Raw genomic sequence first — 15,118 nt, 5'->3', positions numbered from 1 at the left:
TGGTTTTAAATGTATATACATAGATATATTACATAATGAGTAGGACTTACTCTTCCGCACATCTGAAACAAAAAAATTATGTAAAAATATATTTTGGAGGTAGTTAATCATTATGGATAATACTTACTATGTACTCTCTCAACTCCATGTAAACAGAAAACTATAGGAAGAGAAGGAAAAAAAAATCAATGGAGTCCCAAGTTTCTGGTCTAGCAGAGAATATCATGGCTTTTCTTGGCTGCCCAGAGAATGGGAAATAGAATGCTTCTGCACACATTCTGACTCCAGCTAAATGAGGAGGGCCCCAAGTGTATCACTACCATAAATCTAGAGTGCCTGCTAGAGGGATTGACATCTCTCAATTGGACAGGTACTTGGGCATATTTCCTGCTCTGCCCCTATTCCTTACTAAGAAAAAGGAAAGTAGAAACAGAGAGCAGAACAAACAAAGTGTTTCTGTGGAGCAATTTGTACAACTACCTTTGCCTGAACAAAAATGTCAGAGTTTCCCACGGGTCAAGTATCACTCTCCCACTGCAGAGAGTGATCAAGCTTGGATCATCTTACCATCACCCCACCCAAGAAGGCTGCTCACTGTGCAATCAGACCTAGCTGCAAAACTTAGTAAGATACGATGCCAGAGGAAAGAACTAATAGGAGTTACAAATGTTGATCCAGAGCTGGGTCTGCCAAGTCAAGGAAACAGGCAATAGAAATTACCCCAGCGTCCTCCAGAGAACTCACATATGTGACATAGGAGAGACCTAGTGTTTGAAGAACTGTTAAACAGATGTCAGCAAAAGCCGGTCAGTATAGTCAGGGGAGTAGTAAAAAACGACATGAGAGAGAACTGCAATAGACACCTGGAATAGAAATGGCACGCCAAGTTCTTATGGCATAAATTAGTGAATAAATAATAAATTCACACTTTTTTCTGGCCCATCTTTATCATAACCTAGGCCAAGTCTATGAATTATTCATTAAAGCTCTGAGTGTGAGCATTGCCTTTAGAAATTTTCAGTGGAATAATCTGATCATTCCAATACCCTGGAGATTTTTTAAATTCATTAAAAGCTACTTATAATGATCTTATTCTTCTTCACTCCATACTTCATGTTTGTAGAATGGAAAGAAAGATACATCAATTTTATAAGTTATTTTAACTTTATTATGTTTTGAAAAACAGCTATTATATGGTAGAAATCAAACAAATTTCCTAAGCAGACATAGTTATCACTGTCTTGTGGGAAAAGTGCTTCATTAATGAAGATGATAATCCTGAGGTCTAGAAGCATACCATTGCTTAGTGATTCATAAGGTGTCACTGATAATTACCTTCCTTGTCTGACACATGGAGTGTGTAGAATGCTGAGAACTTCTGATATGGCAAAGGATGGTAGGAGAAAATACCATGCAATCGTAGTAGAATATAATCTTAATGGAGTGCTAAATTCAGGCATAGTCACATTAAGACACTACTGAAGGATAGAAGGAAAAGAAACTGTAGTGATCTAATGATAAAAGTATTTGACTAAATTTTTAAAAATGCAATTCAAAAAATAGAGAATTATCCCCTCCAAAAATTACATAGAATACATATGCCTAATAGAAATGTAATTTGTGCTTTATTTCTACTTTTAAAGCATAGTTTAGAGGCATGTGATGATTAATTTTAAATGATTAGAGAAATGATCCCAATTATGCAAGTGCACTTTGCTAAGCAACCAGGATACTGTTGCCTAATTCATTAAAATTTAACAAATAATCTCATTGGCTGAGAAAGACTCAGATAACCATTAGTGATATAATGTAGTCAATAATAATATTCTGAACCTTAAATATTAATATGTTTCCTTAAAATCAGTTTCACTTAGTAACATACATATTTGTGTGTCTGAAAAAATGTGCTCATGTAGAGTTAAAAGTAATCGTATAGCTATATATTTAACTGACAACAAATGATTTTATGGCCTCAGTTAACCCCATAGAAGATCATTTCACTTGGCATTTGCCTCAAACTATAAGAATTAGAACAGAAAGGCAAGGTTAAGAAATGTACATTTTTTACGGTTAATATTAAAAATGCTTAGGCTTTTCACTACGAAATACCTATACTGAATATAGGAATGAATTGAATCATTCTGGAAAGGATGAAATTTTTCATGAGTGATTTATTATTCAGGATGCCCCTATCATTGAATGACATTTACAAATGACAAATAGAATACTAATTCCTGACTTTGTGACCTTGGTAGTGTAGAATATCCTTACCTCTTTTCCATGAACATGAATCATACCTGTTATTAAAAGGTCATCTCAAGTTACACCCTTTTCTGATAACTATATTCAGTATTGATATGTTCTCTCCATAATCACTCCAAGCATATACAGAAACACCAGGTATATAAAGTATTATTTACTCATCACTTATTGAACATCTATTAAGGGGGGTTAGCATTATTTTGGTACTAGGGGTATTGTGTAAATAATAGAGAAAGGGCTTCTGATTGTAGGAAAGTTACCTTCCTCTTGTGGCACCTGATAACAAGCAACTAAATAAACAAATGAATGTGATAACTCAGCTAAATAATAGAGTGACTACTAAGAGGGGTTTCATTTAGATTTGGTAATCAGGGAAGGATATAAGGAGATGATATTTGAGCTGAGAACTCAATGCCAGAAAAAGGTTAACCAAAACTGGAGGCAAGATGCCCATGTAAAGTGAATGTCAAGCGTTAAAACCCTGTAGGAGGGATGTGCTTGCCATGTATGAGGAGGAGAGAGATAGATATGATTGAGACACAGTAGCTGAGTGAGTTGGATAGTTAGATAAAAATCCAATCAGGTGAGGACTTGGAAACTATGGCAAGTATAGATTTTATTTGAAGAGCAATGAAAATCCACTAGCAAAGACCTGGAACCAACCCAAATGCCCATCGATGATAGACTGGATTGGGAAAATGTGGCACATATACACCATGGAATATTATGCAGCAATCAAAAATGATGAGTTCGTGTTGTTTGTAGGGACACGGATGAATCTGGAGAACATCATTCTCAGCAAACTGACACAAGAACAGAAAATGAAATACCGCATATTCTCACTCATAGGTGGGTGATGAAAAATGAGAACACATGGACACAGGGAAGGGAGTACCAAACACTGGGGTCTATTGGGGGGAAAAGGGGAGGAACAGCAGGGGGTGGGGGAGCTGGGGAGGGATAGCCTGGGGAGAAATGCCAAACGGGTGAAGGGGAGGAAGGCAGCAAAACACATTGCCATGTGTGTACCTATGCACATGTCTTGCATGTTCCGCACATGTACCCCAAAACCTAAAATGCAATTAAAAAAAAAAAGAAAATCCACTAGGGGATGTTCAACCAATGTTACACGAATTGTAAGGAAATCACAAATGGAAACAGAGAAACCAGTTAAGAGGGGAAATGCTATCATCCATCATCTAGGCTGCTGATCTTAGTAAGAAAGGATAGTGACTATGACAAGAAGAATGCAGAGGAGATGCAGAAAAGTGAACACATTCAGAAGCTGTTTCAGAGGTAGAAATGGCTAAAATAGCTGACAGATCAATGGATAAGTGTATAGGAGGAATCAAAGACAGCCAAGCAAGTGACTGAAGAACAAAGGAAAGCTAAAAATTCAAACTTTTAGTCATCAAAATATTTACTAATTCCTGCTATGCATCAGACATTGGTCTCAGTAATAGTATATAACAATGATCAAAGTAGACAGAACATCTGACGACATGGAATTCACATGTCAGAGTGTTTGCCAGGTGTATTACCTTATTGAATTCTCACAGCAATTTAGTTGAATAATAAAAATAATCTTCATTTGACAGATGAAGGACTAGAACCAAAGAGGATAAAAATTTGCCCAAGGTCTCGGAATAGGGAGTGAAGACAGAATTCAAAGCAAGGAATTCCAAGACCATTATACTATACTGCCTACCACACCTTGTAAAATAACCAATAAACTGAACGTACACATGTATATAAGATTGCATAGCATTAGAAGGCTACCACATGAGGTCTGGAAGGAAGAAACTGTGAACGAATTAAAGTAAATACTACTTTATTCAGTATATAGTATAGTAACTTTGGAACTCCACTCTTAAGAAAAACTAAAGGATTCCTCAGGGAAATGGCATAGGGATGTTAGCACCTGTGCATCAATAATAGCAATTAAAGACAGCATGTTAAAAGTAACACAGAGAAAGTTAAAGGGAAGTTTCATAAAAAGCTCTGTATATGAAAATGTCATTCCCTGCAGATGGGATCAGAGAGGCATCTAGGAGGAAGTGGGATTTGAGCTGGACACTGATGGGCCAATTTTTGCCATTCTTCCACTTTATCATTTAATCCAGATGACAATAGTCACTCTCTGTAACTACGCTGTTCAATATGATAGTCACTTGCCACCTGTGTCTATTGAGTATTTAAAATGTGTTTAGTCTCAATTGAGATGTGTTCTAAGTATAAAACAGACACTAGATTTTGGAGAATTAGTATGAAAAACTAATATGAAAATATCTCATTAGTGCTTTTTATACTGCTTATATGTTAATATTTTGAATATATTGAGGTAAATAAAATATACTACTATAATTAATTTCACTTTCTTACTTTTTAAAATATTTCTACTAAAAATTTTAAATTGTACCTATGACTCACTTCTGTGGTTCACTTAATACTGTATTTCTATTGGACAGTGCTGCTTATAATAAAACATTCAGGGTTCATAAAAAAACAGCTGAAAGGTATAAAGAAAGGAAAGGCAAAATTACATAAATATTCTATGTCAACTACCTGATATTTTCTAAAATCACAATGAGTTCTTTTAGCTCTTAAATATGCAAGCCAATGTTTATCTTCATGCTAGGAATAGACTATACTTTCAGTCCCGTTACAGTTCTGAGATTCTTTTGAGATGGAGTTTCGCTCTTGATTCCCAGGTCCAGGCTGGAGTGCAGTGGCATGATCCAGGTTTACTGCAACCTCCACCTCCTGAGTTCAAGTGATTCTCCTGCCTCAGCCTCCTGAGTAGCTGGGATTATAGGTGCCCACCACCACACCAAGTTAATTTATTTTTTCTGTAGTTTTAGTAGAGACGGGGTTTAGCCAGGTTAGCCAGGCTAGTCTCAAACTCCTGACCTCAGGTGATCTGCCTGCCTTGGCCTCCCAAAGTGTAGGTTTTACAGGCATGAGCCACTGCCCCCAGCCAGTTCTGAGCTTCTTTTAAAGGATATAGATCTCTTTGCACTTCCATCACTCATGAAAAGAAAGCCAGCAATCTAATACTTTCAGAGAATTACTCATTAGAACAAATATTTGGTGTTCAAATGAATTTCACAGTTTGTCCATACTAATAAATGTGCCTTATCTTTTGAACTCTCAGAATGCTGGGAAAAACAAATAGGATCTCTGTTTTGTAAAGAAACTCATATTATCAAATTTATTACCAGAATATTGCATGCAAGTATATCACTAAGAGCTAAATTCTTCTGAAAAAAAAATTGATTGAAGTTGATATATGTGAATTTAGTAAAAATTTAAGATATGTGTGTCCTTGTGTTCTCTATAATATGGACTTTAATGGTCTTACATGCTAAACAGACCCCATTATTTTACACTGTTAGAGAATTTTTCCAGAGTTTGGTGTTCTGAGGACCCTGCAGAGCCAAATGGAATTTATGCCAAAGTAGCAGAATTGATAATACTCGGTGACTGAAGACTGTATTTGTTTAAGATTGTTCCCTCTTGAAATTTACATTGATGAATCATTTAGATCTTTAACACAGAGTACTCCCTTTCTTTTGGTTTTAGGGAAAGAGAGTTATCTGCTCTTCCCAAGAATAAAGATACTTAGAAGCTTGATCTAACCTCTTCTAGTTCTCTAGAATATAAGCCCCATGAGGACAAGAAATTGTTGAAGGAATGAATTTTTTTAATTTGAATGTTGAATTTGTTGAATTAATTTGTTTCATTCTCAAAATCATTCAACTAAGTGTAAAGGCATACATATTAATTTTTAAAAAAGGCTTCCTGCTAATACTTTCTTCAAATGTTAAATGCTAAACATGATAATAAAGTGGCCAGCTTCATTTGTTTTGTTTCACTGGATCTGGATTAGCTTTCTATTCCAACCTGGGATAATCACATTCCATTCTCTTCTTTGGGAACTTAAGGAGAAATTATCTTTCTTGGTGCCCATTTGTGCTTGGGAGTTGCATATGGGATTCTTCTACTCAACACATGGATTGCTTAGCAGAAAAAGTTGGTCTTCAGAAAAAAATAAATAAATAAAGCCAATAAGCAGAAAGAAGTAAACAGACAAAAAGAAAATAATCCCTGGGTTATCAATAATCTTAAAATACCTGATTCCAATTCTTTCTAACATCCAGTTATGTTCTTGCTCTTGGCCTTCATAAGGAACTCTTGTATAAATATTTTTTTCTTTATTGCTTAAACCATTTTAGGTTGTTTTCTGCTATTTGCAACTAAAGTTACCATCTCTTATCAATAGAAACTTTGATTACCCCCACAGACTACCAAGCAATAATATTATACTAGAAGCATTTCCATTTGCAAACCATAAGATGCAGAGTGGGCATAGTTCATCCTCATGCCAACTGCCAGCTTACATTATTTAAAAAAAAAGCAATGAAAATGTATATATATACCTGATGAATAACAGGCACAGTTGGAAAGTGGCTCTTCTACATCTTACCCTCCTGCTCTCTAGACTGAAAGTCTCCATCCAATTAAATCTCTAGGATTGGACTAAAAGAGTATGTGGCACATCATTCGGCTGTGACTTCTGGAGTCTTTGTGCCAGCCAGTGCTGTCACAGCAGCATTATTCTCCAGTACCACCACTCTTTTATTCACTTGCTTGGTACTACATATGTACTTGTTTATGTCCACCAAAAACCCAGACTCGTTGAAAATCAGGTATCAGTTTTATACATATTTAAAAACTTTTGATAACAACTCTGTACTTTTAAAGAAGTACATACAAGAATAACTTGGGGGAGAAATCCTACATTAACAAAGTGGCACAATAATTTCTGAAATCATTAATGTAAAATGAAAGACAAAAAGAAGGAGTGAAATGAAGACCTGAATAAACATCAAGATGATAGGAGAGCAGCAATGTTCTTTACCTGAAACTTTTCAAAGCCTCCTTGTGGTAATTTCCAAGACAAATACGTTGTGTTTTCTTCTTGCCCCAAAATAAACAAATCTGATGGGTCTGGATCTAAAGTAATGAAATAAGACACTGGGTCTCTTTTAAAAGACATTTCTACCATTATGTTATCTAGGCTGAACCAGTAACCTTGACTTTGAAGAGTACTACATATGAGACATAAAACCTAGGCATCTCCAGTCAATTTTAGCACTATGTGACCATGTGCAAGCTATGTATCCCAAGTCTAGGCTTTCTATCTCTACAAGGAAAGAGAAAACAGACTTTTCTGGAAAGCTTCTTCCAATAATAAAATTATGGATTTTCACATTTATTTTTCTTATAGCAGAATCCAATTTTAAGTTCTTACAACTGGTATTGTTTACTTATTATTTATATACTGCATAAAGAAAAAAATATTTCCCCCTCCTTAAGTTCATATTCTTTTTCCCTGTAACCACTTTACCTGAGATGGTTCTAGAAACTTATTTTCCTAATTGGTAACATGTCTCTATTTCAAACCTATATTTCAAATTAAACTATTGTATTGCTTTCCTCAACTAGAAGAAATGTAATATTAACATCTTATTAAAATAATTTCTCCTTTAAAATTCAAATTTTGAATGGGACGTTTCTGTCCCTACTTGTATATTAAGTTTGTTAGAATTCATCCCAGTGGCAGATTTAAACCTGAGTCACCGACTCACACTCCTTTATATTCAATTTTTCTATAATGCACATTCCCTTCCAGCTGGAATTTATTATTCCATAATATATTTAACTCTATTTTGTACATTTATTGATATTTCATTTACTTCCAAATTGACTTGAGGGGGCTTGCAAATAAATGAAGGTAACTAAAAAGACAAAAATATTAATAATATACAATAGAAGACAAAAGACAGATTGCAATATAGGAAACATTAAAAAAAAGTTACCAGCCTTGTTTAAAAACAACATGGTTAAAAAGGCAACGACATTACAAACTATGGAAAGTATTATTATTAGCCCCAGGTTACAAATAAGGAACTTGCAGTGCAAACAGAAGATGATTTTCACAAAGTCACAGAGCTAGAATGGGTAGAGTTAGTCATTTCTGTAACGTAGTAGCCTTTCCACTGAAGCACAATGGTTTCAAGGTCAGAATTTGATGTCAGAGAAATATGAGTTCAAATTTCTGCCATCTTGTATAAGTGACTGAAATTCTCTAAGCCTTGTTTCATTTGAAAAACATGTAAAGAGTATACATCTCATTATGATTGGTAAAATAAAGGTTGTCATTCAGAATTAAGTGATATAAAACATAGAAAATGCTTAGCAGAGTACCTGATAAAAAGGCTCTCAATGTGATGCAATCAACGTGATGATGACAATGGTGTTGATGTTGGTGACAGTGAGAATGACAACACCCAAATCTAAGTAGAAACTAAGCTTTCACTGATACTTAATTATGAGCTATCCTTTTTTAAAAAGTTGAAATTTTTTCTCATCTATTTCTGATGTTTCTTTGAATGGTCTTTATGAGAGGGAGTAGGGTCATATCAGCTTCAGATACCTGGGTTAAAAATCTCACCTTCAATAATGAGTTATGGACACCTCTGAGTCTTAACCTAATTTGGGGTAGCATGCAGAGATTTGATACAGTGATTGAAGTACATAATATCACACTTGTGTATAATCATCCCTCAAATTTTTTAGTTTATTTTCAAAGAATTGATTTAACCAATGCTGCATTTTTAAGTGCCTCCCTTCCTTCACAAGGCAACTTCTGAGATGAAGCCTCCTCTCATAACTGAGAGGACCTTGGTATTGAGCACACTTTCATGGGACTTGTCCCACAATAAAAGGACTCTCCGAAATAGCTAGATATGTTCAGAGCAAGCATATATGTCAAGTTATACTAATAAGGTCAAAAAAGGCAAACAGAACCCAAATAATTCAATCAAAAGACTGTATTTTTCATTTAAAAATTCAAAAATGTCTATTTTTTCATACCCCAAGTTTATTTTCATAAAATGGTAATAGAGTCCACATACTAGAAAAATATTATTTCATGACAATTAAACCTTAGGGCTTTAGAGTACTTTACACTTTCATGAAGAGTTTCACATTTCATTTTAGCAACAGGTTATTTCACCTAGGTAGTAATAAGTATTCTCATTTCCTAAGTGAGAACATAGTTGTTCTGCCTAATGTAACATAATTAATAAGTGATTGAGACAGGAATGTATCTCAGATATTCTCCCTGTAAATGCAGTGCTCCTTCTCTTCCAGCATATCATAAACTGCTTTCTAGTCATAAATTTCTAATTAGGCATTGGCCTTAAATACAACTGTTCTTTTCCTCTTTTTGTTCATTAAATATAAAATGAACTTATAATTGTTGACCATGAGGACAGTAGGATGGCTTCTTTTCAGTCCCTTGTTAGAAATAATACTAATTAAAATGTTGGTCCCTGGAGAAAGGTTATTAAATATGAATGTCCTACAGGTTAAAGAAAAGTGACACATTACAACATTTAGCTCAGACATATGTGGAGAACTCCATTTTCTCACCTGCAGAAAAATTTTTATGTTTCATTTTAAAAATATCTATCATGGAAATAATTTGCTATGCTTAAGCACAACTGGTTAATTAAAAATCATATATTTCTTCACAGAGAAATTTTAAGTCAAAAAAGTATATATCATACGTATACATATAATATTCTGAATTCATTATTATCTGTTTTCAGAAATAATTTGTTACGATATGTCAGACTTAGTTATTCTGATCACACTGGAGTCCAAAAATTGTCTTGTAAAATTTTCTAATTTCTGTTTATGTTGACCCATTAAGACAGTCTTCTAAAACATACATAAAATGCTAATTTTGAGTTTCATGTAACTTGACACAATTTCTTTTCAATATTTTTATACCTTTTAGTGGAAGGCAGAATTTCTTCTTTCGTTAAGTTTTCACTGGATATTGAAATAATGTATCCAACCAGAAGACGTCTAGCTGAAGGCCAGCTAGCAGTTACTGCATTTGGATCTCTGCTGTGCTTCATAAATTCAGCTGCACTCAGGGCTATATCATTTAAAACAGACAGTAAGATAACATTTTCTATAGCACAGAGCACCTGCCAGCACTGAACCACTCTCAGGAATTTACTCTGTGTAAACCCTGAGGATAACTGAGGCACTCCTTTTTTCAAAATATTTTATTTTATTTTAAGTTCCGGGATACATGTGCAGGACATGCAGGTTTGTTACATAGGTAAACATGTGCCATGGTGGTTTGCTGCACCTCTCAATCCATCACCTAGGTATTCAGTCCCACAAATATTAGTTATATATCCTGATACTTTCTCTCCCCCGTCCCCTTGGCAGGCCCAGTATGTGTTGTTCACCTCTCTGTGTCCATGCATTCTCATTGGTCAGCTCCCACTTATAAGTAAGAACATGCAGTGTTTAGTTTTCTGTTCCTGTATTAGATTGCTGAGGATAATGATCTCCTTTTATTCTACCTGATAGATATGAGAAATTAAAGTACTGTTTAAAAACAGCCAGAATTATTTTAAACTTTGAAATAAAATACTTGTGTGCTTTAAGTGTACGAAATGTGTCCCAGTAGTATGTACTCAAAATGTCCCTGGCCTCTAAAATGCAGGAAATAGATCATATTTTAGCCTTGTATAACCACTGATTTCAGAAATATTTAGTTATTTTTAGGACCCATCCTAATTAAATACCAAAGAGTGCTGAGGTTAATTAGTAGGAAAGTTAATTCCAATCTAACCAGAAAATGCTTCCCTTCTTTCCTGAGGAAAAAAGTTAAATAGTATATAATGGGCATTTTGTTTCCTCTTTAAAATTCTTCCATATATGAGAAAGGAATAAAATTGTGAAGATATTCTCTCTCAATCTCATTCTTTGCTATTTCAGTAAAAGAATATCAGACATGGCCAGGTTCTAAATATATAAACCAATGTACCCATTGCATCAGTGTGAAGAATACTAAAATAGTTTAGTAGAATAGCTGACAATTTCACTTTACTAGATATGACAGCTTATACATTTGCATGCTTACTTTCCAGTCATCCTTTATTTCATATGACTACCATGAGAATAAACTGTTTGTCCTGGCAAGGTGGCACTTCATTATCAGCCTAACGGAAAAATGGGGACATTAAATTATAAATGGAAACTCTGGCCAAATCATAAGCAGTTAGCAATGCTACCACCTGACAATACATATTAAAAGGATGTTGTGATAACCCACACTAGGGAAAAAATAAAAGATACAAGAAACACTACCCATAAAGAAAACCTGAAAAGAATGAACTGCTTACTAAATCTTCCCTTAAAGGACCAAAGACATGTTTGAACATAAAAGACACGCCTCCTGTGCTACATAGCCTGTACCTGTCTGTATTTCTTTTCTGTTAGGAGTTCTGTCCTTAAAACCTTCTTTTTCAGTCCGAATTGAAAAGGTGTACACTGTGGCAGAATCCAGGTTAGAGAATGTTGCTGTTTCTGGAACTACCTTCTGAACCTATCAATCCAAAAGAATACATTATCATGTACATATTTAAGAAAAGCTCTACAATGGAACACAATTGGGAATTATTTAGTTTCACTACTATCCAGTGTAAAAATGCAGTGATGTTGGTTTCAGCATGAAAAATTCAAGTTTAATTCCTCCAAGAATGATTTATAATGTACCATGAAAGTAACAGCACAGTTTATGTATGTGATCTCATAATGCTGAAAATTCCCATCAGCTTGATTCCAGAGAATTTCTATAGAAAACTCTATAACTTTGCCTTCATGGATATTCAGTGGTGCTTCCAGACCTACCCAAACATAAAACACACTTAAATTCCTCTTGAAATTGTCCTAATTGAGTTTTTAACTTATCCCTTAAAAGGGAATAAAAAGCACAATGTCAAAAAGAACAATTGTTTATTAATTAACTTATGCTTCTATTCTAATTAAATATAGTTATTTACACATACAATGACAGTTTGTAAAATATGGTAATCAGTTCCAATACTGAAAGCCATTGTAAACACATCACATACAGCTAATTTTGATTCTGCAGCAAAAAAATTACATAGGAACAAATCACTGAAGAAAACACACAATATGCAAAGCAACAAAAAGAGATTAAAACTTCCCAAACTATTAGCATAAGCTGAAAACACAACAGAGAAAGAAATAGGAATTTAGACAAGGAAGTGAAAGAATTCCCTTTGTATCAAATATTTGTTGAAGCTAACAATAAATTGTATCTGATGAATGTCAATGTTTATTTTTCCCATTTTAAAGATTTAATCTAGCATAAGAAAAACATTATTTCAGAAAGTGGGGAAAATGGCAGCTTTAAACTATCATCTTATATATTGATTTAGTTTGCTGATTGATATCACAATATTGATGTATTTAGATAATGTAGTAATTTTGTTTAAAGACAAGAACTGTTAAATATAAAGACTGCAGCCCATAATGACTTAAAAAGTAAGGAAGAGAGGAAGAGAATACAGACATTAAAGGTACATAGAAATTGAAAGCAAAAATAAAATATAAACAGGTATTGAAATGATTATAAATATGCTAAAATGCTAGCAAAATAATGTGATTTCTGACATCAGTTTGGGAATATTTTATAGACAAGTTGAATTTAAACAGAAATGGAAAGGTTACAACTTGTGGGGAAAAGATACATGGTAGCCTAATGATGTAGGTGGATATACAGAGAGACAGAAAATCAAATGAGAAAACTGGACATGTCAGAATTATGTTTTTAGGACTCCATGTGATTTTTGTTTGTATGGCATTTATTACTTTTCATTATTTATTTCTCCATACACCAGACGGACATTTTAGAGAAATTGTTTGTGTTCCAAATGTTCAATGTTAATATATGCAGAATTTTTAAGTGACTGAAAGAAAAAATAAATCAATATGACTCTAAAAATGCAACTATTTATATAAACAAATACACAGCACATATAGAAACAAGAAGTAATTTTAAATATTCAAAAAGCTTAGAAAAACATGCAGTTTTTTTTTTCCAGACAAATTTCAGTATGGGAATAGCAAGCACAATCTTAGTCATGTGCTCTAAGATATTATCAGCTCTCCTAGACTCAATAAATATAATCTTGTTCTCACAATTGGCTTAAAATTAGTCACATTCCTCACTCTTCAACTAAGTCATTTAAAGTTTTAGTTAAAATGCAAGCATTTCTTTCTGTAAAAGGACAGAAAAAAAAAATTCTTCAGAGTTTCAGCTTCACATAGCGTTAGCTCTACCTGTACACAGGCAGTGAAAGATCTGGCTCGATAGTGAGGCATTTAAAATTTTCCTAAAAGATCTTTGAAATGATTGCATTAACTAAGTGTAGACTATTCATTTGAAATAGTACACAAAATTGGAATCAAGAAAAAGCTTTGCAAGTCTTAAAATACTTACATGTTTTTACTGCAGGGACATAAGGCATATCACTTAATTCAGGCCCATTGATAATGGAAAGAAATTATATTCTGTGCCTGGGGTTAAATTGTCAACAGTTACATTATTATCATGGTGTAAAGGCATGGTGACATTTGGCCCTCCTTCAATTACAATATGTATGCCATCAAACACTACAACACTGGACATTTGAGCAAATAAGATTACAAAGGTACTATGACTTTCATAGGGGATAACAATCCAGACTGGTTTTGGCTCTGAAATATAAAAACGAGATTTAAAATTAGTACTTTTAAACTGTCAGTCATATTTCTCTGCATTTTATCTAACACGTTCCAGAATTTGTAAGAATATTAAATGTTTATACATTAAACTTACGTTTACTATACTGGCATTAGAGAGAGAAATAAGGTAGATATTCTGACAGACAATACATACATATATACTAGAAGCACATAATTAACTTTCATTTATTGATTCTCAATAAAAATCTCAAGAAACACCAATCTGAGATTTTTTTTCATTATTTTTTACCTTTTAATCTATTCATTAATTAAATGTTTTTGAGAACTTATATACAAGGATTAGTGCTCAAATAAAGTAAATAAGGCCAGGTTCTTGCTTTCAAAGAGTTCTCAATCTCAGGAGAGAGATTCATAGATTATTAACTAGAATCTCAAATAGAGCTGAGCTAGAAACATGAATAAAAAGTTGCTTAGAACAGAGAAGGAAATCACCAATTTTAGCAGAGACCTTTGGGAAGGCTTTCCAGAGTTTAAGATATTTTATCTGACTCTTGAAAGTACAAGATTGCCAGAAACAGCATGTGTGAAGAGGAAAAGGAAGTAATGAACGAATTCCAGGAATAAAGAAAACCGTGGGCAAGGCATAGAAACCAAAACGGACATTACCGTGTGTTCAAGGAATACCAAGTTCTTTTAACTCTTTAATAGCAAGGCTTTCTTTGGCAAGTTACTTAGCCACTCTGTGCCTTGGTCTTCTTCTCTACAATGGGAAGGAGACTAGCATCTACGTTGCAGAATCACTGCGCTGATGACATAAGAAATTGCATTCATAGGCCAGGCGCAGTGGCTCACATCTGTAATCCCAGAACTTTGGGAGGCCGAAAACAGGCAGATCACAAGGTCAGGAGATCGAGACCATCCTAGCCAACATGGTGAAACCCGTCTCTACTAAAAATACAAAAATTAGCTGGCTGTGGTAGCAACTCCTGTAATCCCAGCTACTAGGGAGGCTGGGACAGGAGAATCTTTTGAACCCAGGAAGGCGGAGATTGCAGTGAGCTGAGATTGCACCACTGCACTCCAGCCTGGAGATTAATAAGACTGTCTCAAAAAAATAAAAATAAAAATAAAAATTTTAAAAATCTCATTCATATATAAAGTACTTAGCATAGTGTCAAGCATGCAGCAGGCACTCTGGGTGGTTAAA

The 15,118-nt window shown here is 34.2% G+C and overlaps 1 protein-coding gene and 1 long non-coding RNA gene across 2 annotated transcripts in view; both read right to left on the bottom strand.

Annotated features, from left to right (window-relative positions):
• PTPRQ (protein tyrosine phosphatase receptor type Q) overlaps positions 1 to 735 on the bottom strand; it is a 233,478-nt gene extending 232,743 nt beyond the window's left edge. The window contains exon 1 of the mRNA XM_035257125.3: positions 128 to 735. The gene's annotated coding sequence lies outside the window, so the exon portion shown is untranslated. The remainder of the gene's footprint in view (positions 1 to 127) is intronic.
• Positions 736 to 6,736: 6,001 nt separating this feature from the next.
• Positions 6,737 to 13,990, bottom strand: LOC103795340 (uncharacterized). Its single transcript, XR_622888.5, has 4 exons — positions 13,667 to 13,990; positions 11,614 to 11,743; positions 10,126 to 10,276; positions 6,737 to 7,278 (listed from the first exon to the last, which is right to left on the bottom strand). It is a non-coding gene; the product is annotated as an uncharacterized LOC103795340 (long non-coding RNA).
• Positions 13,991 to 15,118: the final 1,128 nt, after the last annotated feature.

The sequence above is a fragment of the Callithrix jacchus genome, chromosome 9 (genome assembly GCF_049354715.1).
Source record: "Callithrix jacchus isolate 240 chromosome 9, calJac240_pri, whole genome shotgun sequence".
In the NCBI taxonomy this organism is placed as follows: Eukaryota; Metazoa; Chordata; class Mammalia; order Primates; family Cebidae; genus Callithrix; species Callithrix jacchus.
The sequence above is the reverse complement of the archived record's forward strand: the minus strand, read 5'-3'. Positions and strand labels throughout refer to the sequence as shown.